Source organism: Haemorhous mexicanus, chromosome 2 (genome assembly GCF_027477595.1).
Source record: "Haemorhous mexicanus isolate bHaeMex1 chromosome 2, bHaeMex1.pri, whole genome shotgun sequence".
NCBI lineage: Eukaryota > Metazoa > Chordata > Aves > Passeriformes > Fringillidae > Haemorhous > Haemorhous mexicanus.
Window position 1 is genome coordinate 103,067,649 of NC_082342.1, and position 13,649 is coordinate 103,081,297.

At 39.2% G+C, this 13,649-nt stretch overlaps 1 protein-coding gene across 2 annotated transcripts in view; it reads right to left on the bottom strand.

Moving 5' to 3' along the window:
* The window catches only part of ARHGAP6 (Rho GTPase activating protein 6), a 313,335-nt gene that overhangs the window by 106,858 nt on the left and 192,828 nt on the right, over positions 1-13,649 (bottom strand). The window lies entirely within an intron of this gene.

Here is a 13,649-nt window from a genome sequence, read left to right on the forward strand (position 1 = left end):
AGTCAATACTTTCTTTATTAGAGGAAGGAATTCAGCTCCAGCCTATGGTTAGGACATAACTACAATATTATTTCCTAAAATATCAGTCTTTATTCACAGAGAATTTTCCCAATCAGATTTATTTTGCTGTGTGAGAAGACAGAAGGCTGACTAAAGCTTATGGAAGTACCATGACATCTGTGTATGGATCTGGCCACATTTCTAACTGCTTGTAGGAGCACAGAAACTCAGGCTACACAACAGGTCAGGTCTGGCATGCTCAAAAATTTTGCTTGGATCACTTGCCCTTTCTTTTTTTTTCTGCTCCATAGTCCTCCCCCAAGCACACACCTGGCATAAATGCTCTTACATGACAGTGCCAGCTCCCTCCCCATCAAGTCCATGGTGTAAATCTGTTAAGTGCACCACTGGCTCACAAAGCAAGGGCTGTTCTGCTTTACTAAAATGAAAACATAGCTTGAAAAAGGAAAACCCCTCACTGCTTTCTACAGAACTAAGCTATCAAAATGTTACTCAGAAATTAACACTGGTTATCTGAGTGCAGAACTTGATCTATGCAGAAAACAACCAGGTGAGCCATGTAGGCACTCAGAAATTAATGACTACAAGCAATCCTGAGATATTCAATTACTATTAGCATTTGTTAAATGTGAAAAGGAGAAAGGAAGATGAAACAACACCATGATTATATTGACATACAATTTACATCAAGCTGTGATGTCACCTGCAATGTCAAGATGTGGAATTCACACATGCACTCAAAGAATGTAAGACATTCTGAATTCTGTTCTGCAAATCTTGCAGAGTTCAGAGAGGAAATTATTTTACAAATGCCCTTGCTTATCATGATCCCAGCAGTATTAAATTCACTGTGAAACTACGATATGATATATTAGGTTTGTGGGTTTTTTACAAGGAATCTCAGAAGGAACACATTGCAAACAAAATGCAACAGAAACTTACCAGTCAGATGTATCTATGTTGATCTATCTTGCCCCTACATCCACACAGCTAAGCACCAGAGCATCAAAAAAATAGCTGTTTGTGAGAAATGAGCAGGAGCCTATCTCCAGAAACAATCCTATTTTTAAAACTTTAGCACATCTGCTATTTCAGTTGCCTGTAATTATCACCCCAAAGACTGACTCACATGTCACATGATTTTTACAAAAAGTATAACTTTTGTTAAACTGTGCACACATATACTTTTATTAACATGCTACATATATATAAAATACATCTATGAATGTTTAAAGGGGCAATATTTTTCTGGACATTCCCTTTTCACACTGGATTCTTAGCTGCTTTTGTCATGTCCTTTCATGCTCTTTCACGTTTCAGTTGGTGTTAAAGCTGTAGTTACCATTTGAATTACTGTCATTAGATCAGGTTAATACAAGTGGCTTGTCCAAATCCTTAACAATAATAATAGAAGCAATATAAACAGGCTCTGCTGCAAGGATTAAGATTTTAGAGCATTTTTTCCATCTGGATGAAGACATACCATGAGTTTTTATGTAAAACACACCAATCTTGGAAGCCATGAAGGAGGCTTGCTCAGAGCCACACTAGCCCAGCATCTCATTTGAGCTCCATTTCCTGTGTAACCACCACAACTTCTGTCAGACAGAGACACCAGCAGAGGCAGGGGAGCAGAGCCTCGTGTCCCTGTAAACACCCCACCAGAGCAGGAACAAGAAAAGCACCAGCAGCTGGACACAGCTGAGCAGAAGGGCGTGCAGAGGAAGTGTGAGGCTGTACTGGCCAAGCTATGAGTGAGGCAAAGATAGGGGGGGCAGGGAGAAGAAAAGAGTTTTACTTATCATGTCCCCAGCCAACATCATCAACCAGTTCTTGCCTGCTCTGTTCAAAACTGGACGATTACTGTCATTTTAGTTTCATTTTTCCATGCTAGCACTAAATCAACTCCAAGTGGTTTCTAAGTACCCAGGAAGCAGCAACCCACAGCAACTTCCAACACCAGTCAGCTTTGATGAAGCAATCCCATTTAATGAAAAGCTATTATGGTCTCAGATTACAACAGGGTGACATTTGTGAAAAGCTATTGCATTTCAGAACCAATCTTTCCTAGCAATGAAAGTATGAATACATACACTCACAGAAGAAACCTGGAATCCTCCTAAATTCTTTTCTGTGGAGAGAAGGGGGGATAAAAAGTTAACAGTGGGGAACAGCATCATCAAAAGAAAGAGAAGCAGTAACACGTACTGGAAGGCCGCAACAGGGTCTCCTCGGAATCTTCTCATCTCCAAGATGAACCCCAGCATTCTCAGCCTGTCCTCAAAGGAGAGGTGCTCCAGCCCTCTGATCATCTCCAGGACCTGCTCTAACTCATCCATGGCTTTCTTATGCTGAGGAGCCCAGACCTGCATGCAGCACTCCAGGTGTGGAAGCACAAGGGCAGAGTAGAGGGGCTGAATTGCCTCCCTTGACCCGCCGGCCACCCTTGTTTTGATGCAGAGTGCCACTGACCTTCTGGGCTGCAAGCGCACACTGCTGGCTCATGTCCGGCTCTTCACCCACAGGAACCCCCAAGTCCTTCTCTGCAGGGCTGCTCTCACCTGATGCTCAAGACTTTTCAAATGTGGAGAAATAGATTCCATCTTTGGAATAATCCCAGTCTGTGCTCATGTCTGGGATTGCCCTGACTCAGGTGCAGCATCTTGTACTTGGGCTTGTAGAACCTCAGGAGGTGCTCGTGGGCCGACTCCTCAAGTTTGTCCAGGGCCCCCTGGATGGCATTCTGTCCTGCTGTGGTGTCATCTGCAAACTTCCTGAGGGTGCACTGATCCCACTGCCCATGTCACTGATGAAAATATTAAAGGGTGCCAGTCCCATGAGCATCCTGAGGGACACCATTTGTCACCAGCCTTCACCTGGACCTAGAGCCACTGACCACAACTCTCTGTCATCCAGCCAATTTCCTATTGAGTATTAGTCCACCCTTAAAATCTCCAAAACTGGAGAAGAGGATGTTGTGTGGGACCATGTCAAAGCCCGTGCAGAAATCTAAGTAGATGACATTGGTCAGTTTTCCCATGTTGACCACTGCAGCCACTTGATCATAGAGGGCCATCAGGCTGGTCAGGCATGATTTGCCCTTAATGAAGCTGTGCTGGCTGTCTCAGATCATCTCCTTTTCTTGTATGTCCCTTAACAATGCTTCCACGAGGATCTGCTCCATCATCTTCCCAGTATGGGAAGGAGGCTCACCAGTCTGTAGTTCCCTAGGTCTTCCTTTCTCCCCTTTTTGAAAATAGGGCTGATGTTTCCTTTTTTCTAGTCACTGGGGACTTCACCTGATGCTCAAGACTTTTCAAATGTGGAGAAACAGATTCCATCTTTGGAATAATCAATAATTCAAATAATCTATTACCAGAAGTGTCAACTTTAAATCACTGGGCATTCACATTTTGTCTTTGTGTCCATAACTTTTTTAAGCTAAACTGGGGAAGTAGGGGGAGGTAGTGGATTTTACATCAAATAGAAAATGCCATGCAAAAATTTATGTTAGTAGTGATGCTTCTGCACTGATTAAACTACATGCAAGCCAGTTTTATAAATGCACAGCTCTTACACCAGTTCTATAAATATGCTTTGTAAAATGTTTATGTGGGCTCAGTGGGTGGGCAAATTCACAAAGAGACATGCTAACTCCCTTCTTCCTGATGACCAATAACCAGAAGAGGAAAAAGAAGAGATGCCTTTTAGAAGAATAGTCTAGACAGTTCAAAAATAGCCTCTGTGCCCTTGCCAGGTACATAGAAAACTGAAAAAGCAGGAACCATGGTGCTTACTAAAACCAGAGTGTTCTTTTGACTGTGTTCCATCCACCCTCAACCTTCTGGATTTCAGCATGGAGATTCACAACCACTCAGTTCCCAGAGAAGGCCACTTCATCCCAAGGCTTAATTGAGAAGAACCATCAGCAGGTTTCCAGACCTTCATACAGTGCAAAATCCTGAATATTAGGAGTACTGGTGATGAAAAGTGGCAAGAGGTTTCAGAAGCTGAGATGTCTTCAGAGCTTTAGCTGATCCTTTCCCTATTTGATCTAATAAAATTCTTTTTTGCTGTCTTGCTAGCTTATGACACATGCTTGGCCTGGGGAAGGAGTTAAAGGTAGCAAGGGAAATCACATTCCTTCTTTCCTGTCTTTGCGTTTCAAAAAAAAAAATAGCAAAGAAGAGCTGTTTATTCTTCCAAGTCAATGTGCGTGTTCTGTGCACTCAGGACGACATTCCCTCACTGGAGACATGTGGAGTTACATAACATCAATTTATGTTAGATAATCTTAAAATAGAAACACATACAGTGCTGTTTTAAACTTACTAGATAATCCTTTCTCACAGTCTGATTCTGCATGTTGCTTTTTGTTTTCTTTCAGTGCGCAGAAGATGTTATGTCATGTTTCAGTGGATGTGGTCATTTTCTCTCTGTGGCCAGGATTACAGATTCTTGCAGGTTCTGTTCCCACATTGCAGGACTCTACATTTCCCTCAAGATCCTGGGTGAGCAGGAATTTGTAAACCTCCTCTCTGCAAGTGAGCCTTCACAAACTTGAAGTGACTGAAACCAGAGAGCCCAGGGACAGCAAGAGCTGCTGCAGGAAGGTTTATCACGCAATGATCTGGGATGTTACAGACTCTAATTTCTAAGCAGAATGCTAATGCTGCATGCACACACTGTACCAATATAATAAAGTAATGCTGCAACCATCAGACCATATCACAGATTGACCAATTTTAATTGACAGTACTGAATTATAAATCATGTTAAGAACCGCCAAACTTCAAGTCTGTAAGCACTAAGTCCACTCTGCTCTTATCAGCTGCTATAAATTCGCCATTAGAAACTAAGAACTGTGGAGAGACCAAAGTTTGCTTTTTTATCTTTTCCTCACAAAGTTTTGATACTGTCAATATGAAGCCAGTTCTGCAGGTGAAACCTGATGAAGTTACCAAGCTGCTAAAGACTGAGCTATCAAGACCTGGCTCTGCTCAATACTTCTCCTGCCACAGCCAGCAAGATCTTTAACTGCTCCTTTCCCAGTCTTCCAGCATGTTGTAAATTTGTCCAGTAGCTAAATAATCAACACAGCGCACTATACAGAAGACAAAAGAGATTGGGCTTGAATACACCAACTAGAAAAAGAGAAAGTGAGCCTAAATTTACCAGGGTTTGTGTTGTGCTTACTTTTCCCCTGCCCCCCTTCCTTAACTCCGCAGTATGCCTCAGCTCTAACTTGTTTCCCAAGGGACATCACCAAAGTCATTGTCAATCTCTAGCCTTAATTTCCCAGAGAATGCATGCAAGTCACTAAACCCAAAAATATTACAAGTGGGAAACATTAATTCTGGATGGAGTCCAGATCTGATGATACAAAGTACAATTAAAGGCTTGGCAATTTAACAAATGGCAGAAGCTTCCTAACCACATTAAAAAATACCTTACAGTGCACCCACTTCAAGGGGCATTTTCTGAAGTTTTATAAGTACCCAGTTTCTTGTGTTTACACTCTCCAAAGAGCCACTGTTAATGGTTCTCACACACAAATCAGACAAATTAAATGCTGCAGCCAAAGGTGATTCCTCCTGGCCCTGAGAAGCAACCATGCTTACACTGCTGAACTGATGATGCATTTTGCAACATTGCTTGGAAGGAAAGACAACTCTCAGCACACTCAGAAAGTCTTACTTTTTCTAAAACATCCATTTGGAGAGACTAAGGAAATAAGAGTGACTAGATATTTTTTTTTTTTTAATGCAAAGATGCTAGTGTTTTACTCCATGATATAATTCAAGGAAGAAGCAAAAGAAAAGGAAAAAGTAGAAAACTTTTTTTCTTATTACTTTTTACTTATTACTTATCTGGAAAAAAAATCCAGATTTTTTTACTGGATAAAAAAATCTGGAATTTTTTTATTACTTATTACTTATAAGTAATATTACTTATCTGGAAAAAAATTCTTGTTTCTCAGCAGACCATCTAATTTTATTTAAAAATTACAGTTGCCTGAGTTTTTCTCTAACAAGCACAAAAAGTTCATACTTGCTTGCCCTAGTGAGTGGAAGTAATTATTTTCTGAACTGACAAGTCATTATGAATGTAATTTTGTATTTTTAACTGCAAATCTTCTTAAGTATAGACCGAATCCTAACTTTGATCTAAGGTGTCACACCATCACATTTATTTCAATCCCTACATCATATAGGGAGACTCAATACAACCCAATTTTCACAGAGCAGGCTATTGAAATAACCTGAGGTGGCAAAATAGGGTAATGCTGAAGGAACTAAAGTAAGCCTTTCTAAACCAATAAAATCCTACACCAGACTTCCAACCTATCCCACAAGCACCAAACTTGCTTAATAAGCTGCGATTCATCATTCAAATCTTAGGCTGCAGAAAAAGAATTGTATATATGGTATCAGACTAACAGAGAAACAAGAAAAGAAAAAAAAAAAAATGACCCAGCCATCTGCATCATGATTCTGATCAATTATTTATTCAGTCAAGCACGCCACATAACCCCCAACATTATTGCTACACTTGTGCTCCTAGTTACCAGATAAATTGCCTTTTTGTCACCTAGTTCATAATCTGCAACAAATGACCTTTTCTGTTTCAGAGATGAAAATTCTGTGATGAGTATTCCTCCATCTTCCCAACAGGTGTGTTAGACTGCAGCAAGTCAGACATGGTGATGTCTTTCAGGCAGACCTGAGGCTCATTCACAGGAAGCCCCCTCCCGTGACAGAGAGCACTTCAAAGCCTAAGAGAGGCCTCTCATAATGTGGAGTTTACACTCAGGATCAGACATCTCTGGGAATTCAGCATAAAAACAGAAACAAAAAAAAAGACAAGCCATTGAAATGTTTCTCCTCCTGTAAGCAGGAATGGCTGGAATGAAGGTAAATAGTGATCATGTGCATGGTTCCTTGCATTTCTAGGTCTTCATGTTGGTACTTCACTAAGGGTTTTGTATTTTTTCAGTCAGTTTGGAGAGTTCCCAAAGCACTGCTCACTTCTAAAATGCATGAATTGGCTTCCCTGGAAATAGCACTCAGCTGGAAAAGAACATGAGTTATAAAAGTAAAAATTACACCAGAGAATAAGAGAAAGAAATCCTCTGCGTTTACATTTTGAATTTATGAAGCACTTTGCTATACTGAAAAATTCACATAGCACAAAATCTTGGGGAGCAGACTGATGACAATTTTGACAGCCTGGTTTTTCCTTAATTCTGTGTTTCTTCATCTTCCCTACATCTTGGTCATGCCTTCCCACCATCCACACCTTTAATCCACACTCTACTGCCAACATCAGCTTATGGAATCAGAAGCACCCTGGGCACCCTGATACTGCATTATCCTGTAGACAGAGACCAGTTCAGTTTTCCATACAGCCAGACTGGTGTGGTGGAAGACATGTTACCCAAAAGCCTAGACATTTCCAGAAAAAGACTTTGCTAACAGCCAGTCATCATTCCCTGAGAAAGATGAGCTAATTAGAAAATGAGAACATTTTTGCAACTTCTTTAAAATATCATCTCAGGAGCCCATTGAGTTTTCATGAGGAATAAAATCGCTTCTTGCTTTTTTTAACAAGACCTTTAAATTGTCCTCTTACCTTAAGGCAGCTTTTTCTACACCCAAGACCATAACACCTCCTTACTTTGTTACTGATGCTCTAGTTTTGAGTGCAGCATTTGCCCTGGAAATATAATAGGAACTCATAGATTATATTATCTAAACTAAGTACTATTTCCCTTCCCACTCATTTGGAAACTATCCCAAATAAAGCCTAACACACAGTTTACAGTTCATGCCCACTCAGGACTACATTAACAGAAGCAGATTTGCATGTAAGTAAATGCATCATAATTCTATGCTGTCACAGGTTTTGGTTGATGGACACTTGGAAATTTACAGTAAACTCTGTGAAGTGCAGTGATGTTTCTGTGGTTTTAAACCATGATTACATAAAAATCTGAATTTCACATTTTTTCCTGCCTCTTAAAGCAAAGTTTGAGCCCTGAGAATTGTGTAGACAGTTTGGAAATATGAATGATAAGAAAACAAAAATGTAAAGGCTCACTGAATAGATTTTTAAAAATATATCTCTATATTTTTTAGACCACCTCATGATTTCTTAATTCTTCAGATTGGACATTTTGGCTGCAAAGGAATTTTACAGAGGTTTAAAAGAGGTATGGCATGCTACGAGAAAGATGTAAATACATGCACAGCTTTCTCTCTGTCAAAGCATGATTTGCAGGCCTCCTTAATAAAAGGCAGCTGGACAGCAAAACACTTTGAGGGATTAACTGTAAAATTAATTTGCTGTTGGTTTGGTCATTTGGGAATTTTACAGATATGTCCCCAGAGCAGAGTGAGAAACCAAATTATTTATAATGCTCCAGTAGGAGAGGATTCTAGTGTACTACATCTGGAAATGAATATTTATATATTGAATAAGTTTTGCTATTAAAATTAGACTACACAAAACTCTTAGCATGGATTGTGTATCTTTTAAAAATACAAACAGAAATACACATCACTGCAGTATTGATAATAAACTAAAAAAGCCCCAACATCCACAAGAAATCAACACACTTCAATATCAGACCGTGGTTATACATAAGTTTATGTCCAAACATATCTTTACTCACACCTCACTAAACAAGGCATATCCATTCAGAATATGAAGTCACAACAGGGCAACAGTGACAGTTACCTTCACAGAACTCAGATGATTTTCACTGTGGTGAAAAACAAAGTACAGGAAACTGAGGTTATGTCAGACCATTACAAAAAGCAACAAAAAAGAAAAGCAGAAAAAGTTAAATCTGATCTCTCTGGTTCTGCAGCCCTTTATACCTGCTAGGCACTGCTGACTGCATTTCGAATCACTCTACCATGTGTCAGTGTTTCATTAAATGGCAACCTGTGAACTGCAATATGGCATAACTGCATGTGAACAAAATACATCCTTTACTCTTGCTGTCAAACCCCCAAGCAACCAAACACATACACATACATGAAATAAGGAATTATTTGATATTCTCTGAATGAAATACTCTGAATATCAGAGATACTCTGAATATCATGATAATATTCTCTGAATTATTTCTATGCTGAACATGGTAGTCCATAGCCAACTTCAAATTTAGCTTAGTCGAATGTATAGTCAACTGTTAAATGTTATGATCTGAGACAATGAGTGACTTCTCTTTGAGCAACATGTCTTCCAGAAATGTGGTTTTCAACTTCTTTGAAAACCATTGTCAGGTTAATTCTTTCCTTAAAAAAGCACTGTGTGCTATAGATAAAGCTGTAGATAGCTGTAGATAACTTGTACTAAACATATAAGTAATGTGAAGAATTTCACCACATAACACGTTTTAATAAACATACACTTTATTGGGTTGGTATATCATCAATCTCCCCTCTATTCCACAAGATTCTACTTCTTCCTCTCAGAAATACAAAAAAAAAACCAAACAGTCTGAAAAAAACCCCACAGATTATTTGCAAAGTAAGCTCACCAAGGAATTGTTTTGGATTGAGACTAGTATCACATCTTCTTCTGACATTCTATAGTCTACTATATTTAATCACAATCAATATTTATATTGCCTAACTTTGACACACATCAAGGTAACATGTCTGACATTGTACTCAGCGTAGGCAGTTCCCACTTCTTAGGATAACAATTCAGTCAGATGTAATGCTAAATAAGATTTTAAGACAGCAGATGGCATCACTTAGTTATTTTTAACTGTTGCACACTGACCATTTACTGTGTATCATAATCCATTTTTCAATGTGATAATCCATAATCCAGGAGATAACAGCCAGGATGAAAACAGACTGGCTCTAAGCTCTGAGAGGGACTACAAACTAGATCTGCTATTTCATCTTCCTTTAACAATTTCTTTCTCAGTGTTCCTTGTATAATATCTAGGATATTGTAGGGTGATGAAAAAAGAAGAAAGAAAGATGTATTTCCTTTGTCAATTCACATGATATGCAGATTTGAAAAGGTAAACATAAATAAAAAGGTGTCTGTACACAGGTTCAAACTGCCTGGAGAAAGGGGAATTCAGAGATGGCAATGTACCAAGTCATTTTTCTGAACCCTTTTCAGAATAATGAAAACATGCTCTACACAAGGTATTTAGAAAGCTCCTGTCACAGCAGTCAGTAGGTGTTACAGTCACAGTGTGTGACCACAGAGGTGCATTTTTCCATGAACTTGAGGAACTTGAGCTTACAATGCCACCAGGGAACAGTCAGCTGTTCCATCTTCATCAAGCTCTTGGCCATACTCGTAAATTCCAGGGTGGCAGCCCATGGTGCAGACCTGGTAGAGGTGGCCCTATGCTGCCTGATTCCAGGTAAGGCTGGTGGAATCTGCCTCCTCCTGAACCACAAACTATTCCAGAGTACAACAGAGGGTCCCTTGATGCATGGGAAAGGGGGAATAACCCATACAGTGAAGGGGAAAAAATAAGGCCAGAATACAGGAGAAACACTCTCCTCCTAACCCACACATGCACAGTTCTGCTTTTCTTTGACCACTCCTAACATTTTCTCCAGTCTCACTCTTAAAAATCTTTCCAAAGAGCCATGCTGTATGCACTGTCTGAACTTGGACACTGCAGTCTGACTGGAGTCTGAGCAATTCTCTGCAGGGTTCCCAAGAGTATCCTTACTTGCTGGGTAAGTGCAAATGCCCACCAGAATTCACAGAGTATTTAGTGTGCATTTTATAGCAGCCAAGAGCTTGACCTGAGCATCTTCTGTTGGTAGTAATAGATTTTTAATGAATAACGAGTCAGGAAAACCAACAGGGCAAAGGAACTTGTGTGGAAGCTACAGGGTTCTTCAGGAAAGAAAAAAATACTGCAGAAAATACTGAAAACAAATGTTAGAAGCAATGAAGTCATTATAAAATCTTTTCATTTTCTATCTTCATAAAGCTCAGTTTTCACCCCTAGTGTTCAGATCAGCATTACACTACCAAAGCATTCATCCTTTTTGCTCTAAGCCTAGGGCAGAAATAAGCCTTTTTAGTCACTCAGAGCATGTCATTACACCTCTGGAAAGCAAAAAGAGCTCCAAAAGCTGTGAGGAACAGAGGGGAAAAAAGGGAAGGTTATCAATCTCTGGTACAATTAATAACCCTTTTTTTTTTCAATGGAAGTCGCTTTCTAAAGTGTTGTTAGTGCATATATTAGACAAAAATTCTTTTCTTCATGGGTTAATTTCTTTTCCAACCTGTTAGCAATACAAATTTAATGTTACTGCAGAACACAGAATCCACAACAGAATGAATTAAGCTTATATATCCAGCAATAATGTGAATCCAAACTAACAGCACTATTACTAACGTCACGATAATTGCCATTGATACTCCCTGTAACCATATGCTTTCTGCTGAGTCAGTTTTGAAATACCAAAGTCCAAAAGGTAGACAGAAGATAGAAGAATAAATTCCTAGAGGTCACCAAATAGTTGGTAATGTCATTTGTAGTGAACATCACCACTATAACAACAAGAATTTTCTGATACAGCTGTCTGCAGTAGCAGTGGTTTGCCTCAAGTGATCTTGCCCTGTCCTAGGGTAGAGCTCCATAGAGAAACACGATTTGGACACAAAATCCACAAGACATGAGCTCAAGAGGTCTGTCCTCAGGGTCAAAGGTGAGGTCAGGTAGACTTCAAATTTTAGCTGAAGCATACTCATTGAAGCATTAGACCATATTCTGACATTACTTGGAGGACTAAAATTACACAGAGGTCTTGCAGGGCTGCCTAAACCAGAAGCGAGTCAGTTGCCTAAGCCCTGCTGCAATCAGCAGCTATTAAATTGCTTTAAATTCTGCAAAATACCACTGAGGACTTCCAGTACATTTATGTACCTAGGCATTTCCAAATATCTGGTCTCTAGATACAGGTGGAGCCCTTTAAAATTCCTCTCAATATGGAAGCCATTCTGTCCTATTTGATGAATTCTGTGGTAACTGAATCTCACAATCAAGCTATGTATTGCATTCTTTATGCACAGGCACACATTCAGAAACAGAGGAAAAGCATTTTCCAAAATCACGGGAAAGTTCTGTAGACATGTCTACATTATTTTACAGTTGAGCTATGCTGTGTTAATGAAGCATTATATTCCCCCAGGATAATTTATTTATTTACTTCTGACAGGAATAAGCAGATCTCCAGAGTTCCAACAATTCCTACTTTGAACCCCGAAAGGATTCAGGTCATGATCTGCCTTCCTGCACTTACAGAATAATTTTCTTCCCAAATACTCCTTCCCATTTTTTCAAGACTACTCTTCCCACCTAAATTCTGAATTTAAATAAGCAGTAAGAACATTTCTCAAGTGCATAACAATCTACTTACACCTTTATCCCAATCCCAGCTGTCCTAGTTGGTTTGCAGACACCTGTGCAGCAAATGCCAAAGGGACTCACTGGCTATGTCCTCAGTTCCTTTAACAGAGTGCAATTCTGAAAACAAGAAAAATTATCTCCTCCTTTCTGTCTTCTACAGTGCTTCTGAACTGGTGGTAGGAGGAGCAGAAAGTCTCCCTATCTTGCAATGTGAGAAAAAGCGAAAATTCTCATCAGAAGTGACTCACCAACATTAATCATATATACACCAGATTGAAAGGCACTCAGAACATGAAGTCAGAATCCCAGCCTCAGCTAAGCAAATGAGAAGCAAATTTCTCAGTACTACCATATTCTTTTAACTGCTCTATCTGTACAGTTTTGCACAATGAAGCTGATGAATATAAATTTATTGTTTCTAGCACTGAACTTCTACAGAGAAGTGCTGCTAAATCTTTTGGAAGAACAAGCAGCTGAGTAGCATGGAACTTCCTGTGTCTTGAAATGAATAAGCACCAGTGTGAAGATTTTCACATGTAAAGCATTCATAGTGACATGACTTACTACCTGGCCTGTGCATTAAAATGAATATCCTTATAGCTTAACCAAGCAGATGAAGATTAGAATCTTAAATAACCAAATTACACTGCAGGTCAAGACATTTAGTTTTCTGTTTGCTTCTCACAGGGAGTACCGTGAATTTTTATTCACCAGCACAAAATCCAGGTAAAAAAATCCAGAGTGTACTTCTTAGATTCAGAACTACAGCTGAATATATGGGATGAGTAGGCTTGAAGAAAAAGAGAAAAATAGTAAGAAAAAGTCCTACTGCCTCCAAAAGGAAGTTTGAGAATGAGAGGATTTATTTTCTTATTTAAAAAAACACAACAAAGGCATCTTTGGACATATATACATGCTACTTCAATCTACAAAGCAGAGAATTTTACCATTCACACATTTGCCATACTGCTCTACATTCTTCATAAACTGGACTCAGGCTTTTTGCCTTTCTAGTATTCTTAACTCTATATAATACTAACTATCCAGCTCTCACAGCACTATACCCAGAATTAAATATAATATATGAACAATATTTTATTAGCCATAAAAAACCAACAGTATGATTACAAAAAGTAAACTACACTCCTCCTATTTTTCAGGGAAGTATTCCAATGCCCAGAACTAGATTATAGTCTGTCACAGTCCTGTAAATTCA